Below are 15,076 nucleotides of genomic sequence, written 5' to 3' on the forward strand. Positions count from 1 at the left end.
ACATGTTCTTTGGCATTGCCTTTCTTTTGGATTGGGATGAAAATTGACCTTTTCCAGTCCTGTGGCCACTGCTAAGTTTTCCAAATTGCCTGGCATATTGAGTGCAGCACTTTCACAGCATCGTCTTTTAGAATCTGAAATAGCTCAACTGGAATTCCATCACCTCCACTAGCTTTGTTCATAACTTTGTTCTCACACTTTTCCTGTTAATCAGGGTCATTTTCGCTGCCAAGTTAGAGACTCCCTGTCTTGCCTGGTGACCCCTGAATACAAACAGTCCAAAGTGCCCCGATGGCAGTCATGGCTTGTAGTCCATTGGAAACTTTCCTGGGCACAGAAAGAGTATACTCCCTATGGGACCAGGACAATGTGAGCCTCTCCTGTTGAACTGCTGAGTGATGCTGGTGCCCCCTGCCCCATGCATGTCTTGGCAGGTAGCATGTCCTCAGGACCTTCCCATAGAGTATGGTGCTCGGTGGGTCTTCTAGCCTCTCAGAATAAATCCAAATAGCATTCCTACTTCCCTGAACTATGAAGTCCTTTCTTCCATGTGACTCAGCAACCCATGCATTTCACCCATGTATTTCATAATTCATTTAGATTAGCCACAGAGTTCTCACAGCTTCTAGATCCACACCAGCAGTGAGTCTGTCCCTATCCCTGGGGTCCTTGCTGAGGTATGAAATCCCAAGTCCAAAGTCAGTCCTTCCAAGTCAGTACATTCTTGCCTATCCATTCTTATATTTCGGACCATTAATCAGATGCTCACATGGTTCAGGCCCAGGGTTTTACTCCCCTGGCTATAGTTCCTATGTGCTAGTTAATTCATTTTAAAACAGCTTTATTGAATTATACTTCATACATCATACAGTTTACCCTTTTATAAAGTATGTAATTCAGTGATGTTTCATATATTCAGATTATTATATGACTGTCACCACAACTGAAGTTTGGAACGTTTTTATCACCCTCCTCAAAGAAACTCCGAACCTCAATAATTGTCATTTTATTTCCTCATCCCCCAACCCAGGCCTGGGTAACATGCAGTCGACTTTTTGTCTCCATAGACTTGCCTATTCTGGAGATTTCTTGTGAATGAAATCATAAAATATGCGGCTTTTTGTGCCTGTTTCCTTTCACATGGAATAATATTTCTAAGTTTCCTCCATGTTGTAACACAAATCAGCACTTCTTTCCTTTTTATGGCCAAAATACCAAATTTAATTTATCCATTCATCAGATGATAGACATTTGGATGGTTTCCACTTTTTAGCTATTATGAATAATGCTGCTTTGAATAGCCTATGAACATTTGTATACAAGTTTTGTGTGGACATATGTTTCACTTCTCTTAGATATATCCGAGAAGTGGGATTGTTTGGTTCTATGGTAATTCTGTGTCTGACCTTTTGAGGAAGCTGCCAAATTGTTTTCCTAAGTGTCTATACCAGTTTACATTCCCACTGACATTGCTTGAGGGATTCTAACTTCTCTACTGTGCTAGTTAATTCTTGCATCTCCTTTAGAGTTAAATCTCTTTTCTTCTTCATGAGACCCAGCTTTTCTTCACTTTGGCCCTAGTGAGACTTAACCAGCATAATGCCTGGCAGGCAAGAGGGTGGGGGTAGTGCCTGGGGCAAGGAGTCCTTCAGGGCCTTCCCACATCTGGAAACTGCTGCATCTCCACACTCAATACTAGTTCTCAGCAGGCTCTGAAGCTCAGGGAAGTCTGCAGAGCCACATTTCTCAAGGGCTTCCACCTAGATGTCCCTGCCCCATGTTTTTGGCCTTTGGTTTTTCCAGTCTGAATGAAATTAAAACCTTCTTTAACATCATATACAAAAATAAACTCAAAATGCATTGAAGACCTAAAACTAACACTAGAAGCCATAAAACTCCTAGAAGTATTGAAATTTCAGCTTCAGCATCAGTCCTTTCAATGAATATTCAGGATTGATTTCCTTTAGGATTAACTGGTCTGATCTCATCAGAATGGCTATCATCAAACAGAACACAGATAGGAATGTTGGCAAGGATATGGAGAAAAGTTCATCTTTAAACACTGTTGGTGGTTTAAATTGACACTCAATATGTCAACTGGTGCAGCCACTGTGGAAAGTAGTATGGAAAATTCTCAAAATCTAAAAATTGAATTATCATATGGTACAGCAATTCTAGTCCTGGGTATACAGCTGAAAAAACAAAAAATACTGCTGAGAATATATACATACACTCCAGTGTTCATAACAGCATTATTTACAATGGCTGAGATATGGAAGCAACCTTAGTGAACATCGGCAATGGATAAAGAAGATATATATATGCTATGCTAAGTTGCTTCAGTCATGTCTGACTCTGTGCGACCCCACAGACGGCAGCCCACCAGGCTCCCCAGTCCCTGGGATTCTCCAGGCAAGAATACTGGAGTGGGTTGCCATTTCCTTCTCCAATGCATGAAGGTGAAAAGTGAAAGTGAAGTCGCTCTGTCGTGCCGGACTCTTAGCGACCCCATGGACTGCAGCCTACCAGGCTCCTCCGTCCATGGGATTTTCCAGGCAAGAGTACTGGAGTGGGGTGCCATTGCCTTCTCCAAGATATATATATATATATGCTACACACAGACACACAAGATTCACCAGCAGAGTCAGTAGCCTTTGGAGGGAACTTATTAGCAATGCAAATTCCTGGGCCCCACCTAAAGACCTCGTGAATCTGAGGGTAGCCCACCAACCATTGCTGTAAATGTTACTGGTGCCCATGACACCTTTGCCTGAACTTCCAGTTACGGGTGATCTGACTTGGGATGGCAACGTGACTTAAGTACAGCTAAACCATAGACTCCTGTGGGCCTGCAATGGAGCTATGGGTGGAGAAAGAGCAGCTGGGTGAACCAGGCTTCCTCTTTGTGATGGCTGAAGGGGAAATACAGACACCCTGAGTGTTAGCCGCAGTCAGAGCTGGATGAGGCCGAGTCTCAATGATGAGGACACCGAGAGTCCTGAGCAGGCTGGTGTCCGTGTCTTCATCACTAGTGTGCATCATTAATCAGCTCTGAAGGAGGGAGCAAAGCGAGATGAAACAACTTGAACAAGAAAAAAAAGAAAAAAGAAAACCACATAAAGTTCTCTCTGTATAAATTTTTCCCATTGGCCACAGCACAAACTAGAAAACTTTTTAAGCCTTAGTTAGGGAATTCCCTGGTGGTCCAGTGGTTCGGACTCAGTGCTTCCACTTGCAGGGGCCTGGGGTTCAATCCCTGGTTGGGGAACTAACAACCTGCAAGCTGTGCAGCACAGTCACAGATAAATAAATAAGCCTCAGTTAACAGGCTTTCCAAATCAGTGGTTTCACCACATGATGATGCTAAAGAATGCTTAATGAAAGAGCCCCACGGCAAAATGTTTCTGCCTCTTTGGACTTCTCATTTCTCCTCTCTAAATATACAGCAGAATGTGTCCTATTTAAAAAAAAAACAAAAACAAAAAACTTTAGAAAGCTCATTTTAGATATTACATAACTTGATAATTATAATAATCATGAGAACTAATAATTCTCCAGCTATTCCTCAGAACCAAGCAATGTTCTAAATATTTCACATGTTTTAAGGGTTTTAATGTCAATTCCACAAGGGCAAGAATTTTCGTGTTTTCTTTTCTGCTGTAACCTCAGTGTCTGGAATTGCACTTGACACCTAGTGGATATACAAGAAATTCTTATTGGATGAATTAAAATGGATTGTCACATAATTATTGAATGGAGGTGCTGGTACATCTATCTGGTTGACCCTCCTAGCAGCTGTAAAGATGGAAAGTTAAAAGAAATGATGAAGAAAAATGATTCCCAACTTTTTCAAGAAAAAGGTAAACATATATTTCTATTTCAGATGTTCATACAAGGGAAATTTTACTTTTAGTACCCCACTTAATTTGGAAAATGAAACGTCAGGATGCTTCTCTGAAGGCAGTACATTAGCAAAGGAAACTGCATATTCAGTCATACCAGTTCCTGTATATATTTGAAAGGTTCAGAAATACATTACCTTTTCAGGCTTCAGGCAATGCTTAACATCTGAATGAACTCCCAATACTTTTAATTACTTGTTTCCCAGGGGTCTGTGACCCAAAGCTCGTTGATCACTGTGGAAATAGTATCTCTCTGTAAAGACATGCCTCCAAAAATAGAGATTGTCCTGGCATCAGACCCAAAGATTGGCCTTGGGTCCCAGCATTTGTTTAAGAAACTTTAAGTTTAGTCATTAAGCGTCTATGTGCCTTAATCTCCTACCTTGCCTACTTCAAAATCATATCTTATTGAGACCAAATATGCAGGTATAAAAAGAGAAGTAGACACTAATATTATTATTGTATCCTTTGATTTTGCAACACATTTCCATCCCATTGTATTGTTTCTGAATTCTGGATATATCTTGTGAGCTAGGGATACCTATAATATGGTTGAGCTTCCTTTTCCCTCAAAAAAAGATTTTCAAAGAAGGGATATATATTTCAGTAAATGGTCTTGGAATCAAGGAAACATGGCTTGTTTAGTCCTCTAAATGATATATGAATTCATTTTCTCACCATGTTCCTGTCTCTTGCAATTTGCAACTATAGTCTCTAAAATAGAATATTGTGCCCTGTGCTACAAAAGGAAACTCTGGTAGGCAGAATAATGGCCCCAGAGATGTCCACATCCTAATCTCAGAATCTATAAATATGTTACCTTATGTGGCAAAGGGGATTTTGCAGATGTGATGAAGTTAAGGTCCTTGAGATGGGGAAATAGTCCTGCTCAGCCTGATCACATTAGGTGAGCAGAACTCTTCTTATCTTTGGTCAGAGGAAGCTGTGACTAGGGAAGAAAGATCAAGAGAGGTGCAATGTTATTGATGTTCAAGGTGAAGAAACGGACCGTCTTCCAGTGGGCAGCCACTGGAAGGGAACAGATTTTCCTGCAGAGAGCAGAAGGGAACAGGTTTTCCTGTAGAGCCCCCAGAAAGAAAGGAAGGGACATTGTTTTTGGATCAGTGAGACCCTTATTGATCTTCTGACCTGTGAAACCCTAAGATAATAAATCTGTGTTGGGTAAGTCACTAAGTTTGTGATCATTGTCTATGGCAGCAATAGGAAGCTAACGTTAACACATATTTCAGTTCCGGCATTATCCCTGGACGCAGTTTGGGATTGTAGCAGAAGGTCAGCAGGTGCACAGGGCATCCTCTGAAGAGTCAGACCATGTGCCTTGGCTGGGGACGCAGCTGGACATGGTGAGTCTGGGCACTAGCGGGAGTCTACCCCTCAACATCCATACTTACTCCTCTCCCTTGTCACTAGAAAAGTGGGAGAGTGGTTTTGCATGGTATCAGGGCAGGAACTGGAGGTTGATGATAACCATTTAGGGTTCAGGCACAGGCAGTTTGAGCTCAGAGGATGGCTTTTGAGGGGAATTCAGAGAAAGGCCAACCACCCAGCCCCTGGAGATCTGGGGGCCTCTAGAATCGGGAAAAGTCCGAGACCTCCCTGTGAGAGACAGGAACCCACAGGTCCCAGCCAGCCCCTGATCAGGCAACCAACCCAGAGTTCCTGGAGTCACTTTCCAGAAAACCTCCCAATTCCCTCCTCATAGGTGTGATGCCTTCCTGCCTAAAAAGCAGGGGTCTCCAATCTCTGGAATGTAACACAGGATGATCTGAGGTGGAGCTGATGTAATAATAATAGCAATAAAGTGCACAGTGAATGTAGTGTGCTTGAATCCTCCCCAAACCAACCCCTCTGCCATGGTGTGTGGAAAAATGATGTTCCCCAAAACTGCTCCCTGGTGCCAGAAAGGTTGGGGACCGCTGCTGTGAAACACAGAATGCTGCAGCTGATGCTCTCTACCTTCAGCATCCACCAGAATCACTCAGAGAGCTGTTTAAAATACAGACTACTAGGCCCCACTCCCTACATTTCTGATTCAGCAGATCTGGGATGCAGCAGGAAAATTTGCATTTCTAACAATTTCCCCAGTCTATGGCTGGCGTACTGCCCTGAATGCGCCAGATCTCTTCTAACAATTGCCCCGGTACTGCTCTTACTGCTGTTCTCAGAACTACAGTTTGAGAAATATGGATGTAATGAGTAAGAGCTTAGGACTCAGACAGCCCTTGCTGCTTAGAAGTTGAAGGATCTTGGGCAACTTAATCAAGTTTTGGGATTCATCTATGAAATAGAGTTAGAAAATCCACACTTTAGGACTGCGATGAGGATTAAATAGAATGATCTAGGTAAAGCACCTAACACATTGTAGAAGCTTCCCTAGTGGAGTGGTAAAGAATCTGCCTACCAATGCAAGAGATAACAGATTCCATCCCTGGTCCAGGAAGATCCCACATGCTGAGAGCAACTAATCCCTTGCACCACAGCTACTGAGCCTGTGCTCTAGAGCCTGAGAACCACAACTACTGAAGTCCAAGCCCTAGAACCTGTGCTCAGCAGCAAGAGAAGCCACCGCAATGAGAAGCCCATGCACCACAACTGGAGAGTAGCCCCTACTTGCTGCAGCTAGAGAAAAGCCTGAACAGCAACGAAGAGGCAGCACAGCCAAAAATAAATATTTTTTAAAGACCTCTGTAAATGGTCTCTATTACAATGGGTTTATCATCATCATCATTATTGTTAATGACAACTTACTAAGTCTAGCATAGCAGACACCAGAGGCACATCCGTAGATAAGCCAGTACCACACAATAAATGTCATCTCACAAACTGTCCTCCTACAACTGTCAAAACTTTCTCCAAGTCTCCCACCCACGAATTATCATTAAACTTCATATCTCAAGAGGACTCAGAGGGAAGTGTCTGAATAAAGTGCTTCACCCACAAAACAGAACGGAGAGGAAGTAGCAAATTTTAAAATATTTTGAGAAAGTTTGTCTAACAATAGAAAGAGGAAGCTCATTTGGGTATGATGCAATGGCCATAGAAATGAATAAAATTAAACTGGACCAGGAGCAAATTAATTAGAAAATAATTGCAGAAAAGAAAAAGGAACTGTGTCATACTTGTTCCCCTGGGAAATATGACCAAAAATGTTAGGATTTTGGATTTTTTCTCCTCCCATTTCTAGGATAATTTTTATTATTGTTGTTATTATTTTTTTGTGTGTGGAAAAAAAAAAAAGTCACTCATGGAATGACTCCACTGTTGTTCTTTAAGGAATTTTTTCTCTGGGTCACAGCAACAGAAAAAACAGTTGGGAATTCAGGACATTCTTGTGATTTCACCATGGAAAAGTTGTCTCTTTCCGGTTGGAACTTGGCCCTGTTAATGGACAAGCCAAAAGCTCAATGGAATAAAATCTAAATAAAATAAATAGTGGATTTACTATAATGTATAGAATAAAATTGACATAATTAGAAGTAAATAGCATTAGAATTGTAATCTTGGCTTCTGTTTTAAAGCTGACAATAAAGAGCTGGTTAAGAGAATAGATAGCAATTTTGCTATATTAACTTAGTAGTTTCAGTCTTAGATATCTGAGTCAGTGGACTGAGGTCCTGCGTAGGGTCACGAAGCATGGCTTCTCAACCCCGCATGGCCTCTGTGTATCTCTGTGAACTGGAAGGGTCATTGAATCTTTAGATGTCCGTTCCCTCATCAGCAAAAGAAAAGAGTGAGTAGACCAATCCTTTATAAAATTTCCACTATTGGGAATTCCCTGATGGTCCAGGGGTTAAGACTCCATGCTCTCAGTGCTGAGGGCCTGGATCCAATCCCTGGTTGGAGAACTAAGATCCCACAAGTCTAGTGGCCAAAAAGAAAAAAAAAAAAAAATTCCACTGTCAAGTATCCTTTTATAGAAACTACTTTTCAACTAAAGGACTTCACTGTGTACATAGCTTTGCATACCAGCTATTTGATTAAATGCCTTTGTGTGCAAGGAGTAAAGTAGCATTAATAATGATAATAATAGACAGGAGTGTTAACTAATAATCTCTTGAGTGTTTACTGTGTGCTGAGCACTTAGATAGGGCTTTCTTGGTAGCTCAGTTGGTAAAGAATCCACCTGCAATGCAGGAGACCCCAGTTTGATTCCTGGGTCAGGAAGACCCGCTGGAGAAGGGATAGGCTACATACTCCAGTATTCTTGGGCTTCCCTTGTGGCTCAGCTGGTAAAGAATCTGCCCACAATGCAGCAGACCTGAGTTCGATCCCTGGGTTGGAAAGATCCCCTGGAGAAGGAGATGGCTACCCACTCCAATATTCTAGTCTGGAGAATTCCATGGACTGTATAGAGTTGGACACAACTGAGAGACTTTTACTTTCACTTTCAAGGCAATGAGGGAAGTTCTATAATGATAAAAATTGGACCAGTGGGGAAATTGAGGCTCAGAGAATAAGTGTAAATTACTTATCTGGAAAGGGGCCAATACAGGTCTTGCCCAGAGTCACAGGGCTCGTAAGTGGGATACTGGGATTGGAAAGTGGGACTTGGATTTCTGCAGTGTGATGGGAGCACACAGTGGTGGTGGCACATTACATAGCTATGAATGGCTTGGGATTAGACAAGGAAATGATCAGGACTTTAGACGGTTCTAGATACTGGCCACCCTCAACTTCACTCCCAGTATCTTACTTTCTGTTGAGCATCTCCTCTGCGTTCCCCTCTGTTCTCTCTTAGTTATTTCTGCAAACCTCATCACTTTTATTTACACAGTGCTTATCCAACTCCTGTGACCTTGAAAATTTAGGCCTCACAGTCATTTACTGAAATCTCTCCCTTTATTTAAATCTAAAGAACATCAGTGTTGGTAAAGATACAGGACACAAAATTAATATTCAGAAATTTCTGCTGTTTCCATATACTAACAACTGTCAGAAAAAGAAATTAATAAAACACGCACATATTTAATAGTATCAAAAAGAATAAAATACCTAGGAATAGATCCATCTAAGGAGGTAAAGACCTGTTCTTGGAAAACTGTAAGACAGTGATGAAAGAAATTGAAAACAATCCAAACAGAGGAAAGATCTGTCGTGCTCATGAATTGGAAGAATTAACAGTGTTAAAATGACCACACTCTCCAAGGCAACCTACAGAGTCAATGTACTTCTATCAAAATGCCAATGACATTTTTTCAGAAAACTAGAACAAATAGTTCTTAAATTTGTATGGAACCACAGAAGATCCTGAATAGCCAACACAATTTTGAGAAAGAAGCACATGTTTCTAGCAGGGTGTTGCATCCTATGAGGGAAAAGTTTCCCAAACTTCCAACAGGCTTCTTCTCTATGGGAGAATGATGGGAACCTATGACCTCATTCCCCTCCCCCTGCCCCCTGCACATAGACTTTTAAGGTAAACTCTTCTGTTCCCTCATTTCCCCAAGATTTTTCTGCTTTCACTACATTTTAAATGAGATAGTAACAAAAAAATAAGATTATAATTTAAATTATATATAATATAATTTAATAATATAATTTAAGATTATATTATAATTTAATACTATATAATTATAAGTAAGATTATAATTAAATTATAATTAAAATTTACAATTTAATTAAATTAATCAAAATTTAATTACTTGCTGATTAAGAATTATTCCATCAAACACATGACAGTATTTTCCCTCTTTTATTTTGAATGTAGATTGACATGTCACCAAGTGCCACTTTATGGCTTCAAAACATGGTTCCAAAATAGGTTAGCATTATAAGAAGTCTTTTTTTCTCTTTTCTTTTTTAATATTGGTGCCTCCTCCCTTGTGATCATGTTCTGAAAATAAGTGGAAAAGAAATAAAGGCTAATTTAATCTGAGAACCTAATTTCTAATACTGATTTGAGGTCAGAATGTACACTTCTTTTTTTTTTTTTTTTAAATCAAGGGCAACAGACATAATATCTTTATAATAGCAACTTTTCACCCTACTTCTCAAGCCAAGTGAACTTTTTCAAAACCGGGTGAACTCAGACATTTTGGTCTTTCAGAAGGTCAAATGATCATTCAGTTATGTACAAGTTAAAAATAATTGGTAGGGACTTCTCTGGTGGTCCAGTGGCTAAGATTCTGCACTCCCAATGCTGGGGCCCAGGTTCGATCTCTGGTTGGGAAAATGGATCCCACATGCCACAACTAAGAGTTCACAGGCTGCATAAGAGACCCAGTGCAGCCTAATAAATAAATAATTTTTTAAAAAGAAAAAACATCAGTAAATCCTTACTGGAATAATTTTTTGGAAAGATCAGATCTATTACTTGTTGCTATATGGAATTATTTTCATGGAGCCATAATATATGTTGTTTTTTTTCATTCAGATAGAAAACAGTATATCTGGAAACTCAGAATGGCCTTGCTTTTCTATGAATGGTATTCTTTTGGAAACAATAATGTTTCTCTTTTACAAATCCTTATTTATTTTTGATGATGGGAGTACTATATGCGTGTTGAATTTTTTTGTTCTTATAAGATAAGAGAACACTTATCTGTATAGAATTGCTCATGGGCATCAAAGATTGTCAGTTTCATCTATTAATACTTCTCAAAGCACCTAAGGTATTGAGTGAGACTTTGCCTCTAAAATAAATGTACTGCTTCCTCCTCATACCCCTAAGTAGCACAGATAAGTGTAATTTAAAGGGTTTGTTTGAGGGAGAGTTGAATAGAGAAACTACTCACAAGAAACTATTCCTCTCCTTCACTTGCTATATTCTATTCAGTATAAGTGTTTCCATGACAAAGGATCATCTTGATAATGTGCATCTTTATCAAGGGAGAAATATTCCCTTCTTTAATCAGTTCACCACCCTCGACGGTAGTAAAGTAATTAAAGAAGGCCAGAGGACATGGACAGCATCAAGCTGATCTCGGTCACAACTGCTAGGTCTGCAAAATATTACTGGATTGAAGAACAATGAAAGAAATGGGATGAAAGACCATCTGAGGGCCACAACTTATGGTTAAAAAGCAGCCAGACTTCCTATTTGTTACCCTCAAATTCTGCCTTTAAAAGTCTGAAATTCCTTTGGAAGGAAGGTAATGATAAAGGAAAAAACAGGGACTTCCCTGGTGGTCCAGAAGCTTAGACCTCACACTCCCAATGCAGGGGGCCCGGTTTGATCCCTGGTCTGGGCACGAGATCCCACATGCTGCAACTAAGACCTGGCAAAGCTAAATAAATAAATGCTGCTAAGTGACTTCAGTTGTGTCTAATTCTTTGCGACCCCATGGGACTGTAGCCCACCAGGCTCCTCTGTCCATGGGATTCTCCAGGCAAGACTGGGTTGCCATGCCCTCCTCCAGGAGATCTTCCCAACTAAGGGATCGAACCATCATCTCTTATGTCTCCTGCATTGGCAGGCAGGTTCTTTACTGAAAGTGAAAGTTGCTCAGTCGTGTCTGACTCTTAGCGATCTCGTGGACTGTAGTCTATGGAATTCTCCAGGCCAGCATACTGGAGTGGGTAGCCTTTCCCTTCTCCAGGGGATCTTCTCAACCTGGGAATGAAACCCAGGTCTCTCACATTGCAGGCGGATTTTTTTTTTTAACCAGCTGAGCCACGAGGGAAGTCCAAGAATACTGGAGTGGGTAGCCTAGCCTTTCCCCAGGGGAGCTTGCCAACCCAGGAATTGAACTGCATTGCAGGCAGATTCTTTACCAACTGAGCTATCAGGGAAGCCCCCAAATAAATAAATAAGTAAATAAATATTAAAAAAGAAGAAAAGCAGACAGCAAAACACTTTGTATTCTACTCAGTTTTTTTTCTCTCTTCTCAACGCCCAGTATAGAACCCAGTAGATAGATTATGTATGTGCTCAGTCACTCAGTTATATCCCACTCTTTTGCAACCCCATGGACTGCAGCCCACCAGACTTCTTTGTCCATGGGATTCTCCAGGCAAGAATACTAGAGTGGGTTGTCATTTCCTCCTCCAGGGGATCTTCCCCACCCAGGGATTGAACCCATGTCTCCTGCATTGGCAAGCCTGTTCTTTACCACTGAGCCACCAGGGAGGCTGGTCCTAGAGTATGTGAAAGTGAAAGTGAAGTATCTCAGTCTTATCCACTCTTTGCGACCCCATGGACTATAGCCTACCAGGCTCCTCTGTCTATGGGATTTTCCAGGCAATAGTACTGGAGTGGATTGCCATTTCCTTCTCTAGCGGATCTTCCCGACCCAGGGATCAAACCCAGGTCTCCCACATTGTAGACAGATGCTTTTCCATCTGAGCCACCAGGGAAATATCAGTTCAGTACTGACCGCCAGCTACTTGCTGCTGCCAAGTCGCTTCAGTCGTGTCTGACTCTGTGCGACCCCATGGACTGCAGCCTACCAGGGTCCATGGGAGTTTCCAGGCAAGAGTACCGGAGTGGGTTGCCATTGCCTTCTCCGGCCAGCTACTTAAGCAGCCAATAAAATGTTCCTGTATAATTCCTCTACTTGACCCCCCACGCCTCCAATCCCACTTCCCTTGGCTGACCCCCCACCTCACTGATCTGTTTCATAAAGGATTAACCTCAAACTCTCCATCTGGGTTGAACTCATGATGCAGATTACCCATATCCTAAAACTACAATTAGAGGAAAATACTACTTTAAATCTGGGAACAAAATTAAGTGGGAACAAAAGGAAGCAGTTTACTCTCTTGAGTCTGGATATGCTGATGCAACACAGGAAGTGCAAAAGCTGCAGGTTCTGCTTGATTGGTAACTGAATTAAGTAGATTTCAGTACTTGCTTTAGTGACCAGGTCTACTGATCATTAAATAACTTTCCCAGGACTAGGGAAAAATGAAGTCCATAAAAATTCTTAAGTTTTCCACTTCTCTTTTCTTACGCATCATTTGCTTTGCTTTCCTGGTTGACTTGAAAAACCCTAAAAAGAATATATTGTGATGAATTACTCATAATTTGGACACCTTTGACACCAATTTGCCTAGTTACAGTAACTAACTTGTTTTACATTTTACTTAAAAAGCTAAATGGAAAGTTTAAAATAATTTGTTGCACTTAACTATCACCTTCAAAGGTATGAAATAGTTTTCTAGCATAACTGTGAAATGATCAGAAAACGGTCATAGAAATATCTAAAATTTGGCAAGATTTTAGACCATTTTGGAGTAAATGGACAAGCACAAATACATAAACATGATTTTTTTAAGATTGCATACATATGCATGTTTTGTGAGTAAGTTTCAGAGACCACAAGATGCCACTTTTAAATACTCTAGGGTACATCTCCTAAGGACAAGGGCATTCTCCTCTATAACCACAATATCATTATCACACCCAAGAAAATTAGTAATTCCACATGCTCAGTCATTTCAGTCATATCTGACTCTGTGACTCCAGGCTCCTCAGTCCATGGGATCCTCCAGACAAAAATATTGAAGTGGGCTGCCAGGCCCTCCTCAATAATTTCACAAATTTTTTTAATATACAACCTAGATTCAAATTTTTCCAGTTGCTGAAAAATGTCTTCCATAGATTTTTTTGTTTCTTCTGATTCAGGATCCAGTCACTAGTGACATGTTGTATTTAGTTGTAGTATTTAATTGTAATATTTGTTTTAGTCTTTTAAAATCCAGATAGTCCTCCTGCTATTTTTTTTTTCCCATGACATGGATTTATTTGAAGAGTTTATACCAATGGTCTTGTGGAATGCCCATATCCTGGGTTAGTTTGGCTGTATGGTGAAATATTATGGGCAAGAGTGTTTCACGTGTGATATCATGGGCTTCTTATAGAAGAATCATATCAGGATGTAAATAGTGTTTGCTTGTCCCAGTATTTTTGATAGTAAATTTTATTACTTGGTTAATGTTGGGCGATTGCCGTATTTCTTCACTATAAAGGTCCACTTACATGCATGTGTGTTCAGTCGCTTCAGTCATGTCTGACTCTTTGCAACCCTATGGACTGTAGCCTGCCAGCTCCTGGTGTCCATGGGATTCTCCAGGTAAGAATACTGGAGTGGGTTGCCATGCCCTCTTCCAGAGGATCTTTCCCACCAGGACTGAACCTGCGTCTCTTATGTCTCCTGCATTGGCAGGGGAGTTCTTTACCACTAATGCCACCTGGGAAGCCCCCAAAATTCTGAAAGAGATGGGAATACCAGACCACCTGACCTGCCTCTTGAGAAACCAGTATGCAGGTCAGGAAGCAACAGTTAGAACTGGACTTGGAACAGCAGACTGGTTCCAAATAGGAAAAGGAGTACGTCAAGGCTGTATATTGTCACCCTGCTTATTTAACTTCTATGCAGAGTACATCATGAGAAACGCTGGGCTGGAAGAAACACAAGCTGGAATCAAGATTGGCTGGTGAAATATCAATAACCTCAGATATGCAGATGACACCACCCTTATGGCAGAAAGTGAAGAGGAATTAAAAAGCCTCTTGAGTGCTCGCTTCGGCAGCACATATACTAAAATTGGAACGATACAGAGAAGATTAGTATGGCCCCTGCACAAGAATGACACGCAAATTTGTGAAGCGTTCCATATTTTTGAGATGGCTTTTGGAAAATACTCAAAGATGGGGGCTGGTTTCCAGGGGAAAGAACCATATGATCTGAAGGTTGGAACTTTTTGTCCTACCCCACTCCCTGACCTCCAGAGAAGGAAGAGGAGCTGGAGGCTGAACAATGAATGGCCAATGACTTAATCAATCTTATCTACGTAATGAGGCCTCTGTAAGAACCCAGAATGATGAGACTCATCATCACTCTCTCAGAGGGAGTTCAGGTTGGTGAACATGTGGAGGTGATGGGAGAGTGGTCTGCCTGGAGAGGGCGTGGAAGCTCTGTAGAACTTCTCCCATACCTTGGCCCTGTGTATCTCTTCCAGCTCGCTGTTCCTTAGTTATATCCTTTTATAATAAACCTGTGATCTAGTAAGTAAAAAAAAAAGCCTCTTGATGAGAGTAAAAGAGGAGAGTGAAAGGTTTGGCTTAAAGCTCAACATTCAGAAAATGAAGATCATGGCATCTGGTCCCATCACTTCATGGGAAATAGATGGGGAAACAGTGGAAATAGTGTCAGACTTTATTTTTGGGGGCTCCAAAATTACTGCAGATGGTGACTGCAGCCATGAAATTA

Source organism: Bison bison, unplaced genomic scaffold (genome assembly GCF_000754665.1).
Source record: "Bison bison bison isolate TAMUID 2011002044 unplaced genomic scaffold, Bison_UMD1.0 scf7180017864194, whole genome shotgun sequence".
In the NCBI taxonomy this organism is placed as follows: domain Eukaryota; kingdom Metazoa; phylum Chordata; class Mammalia; order Artiodactyla; family Bovidae; genus Bison; species Bison bison.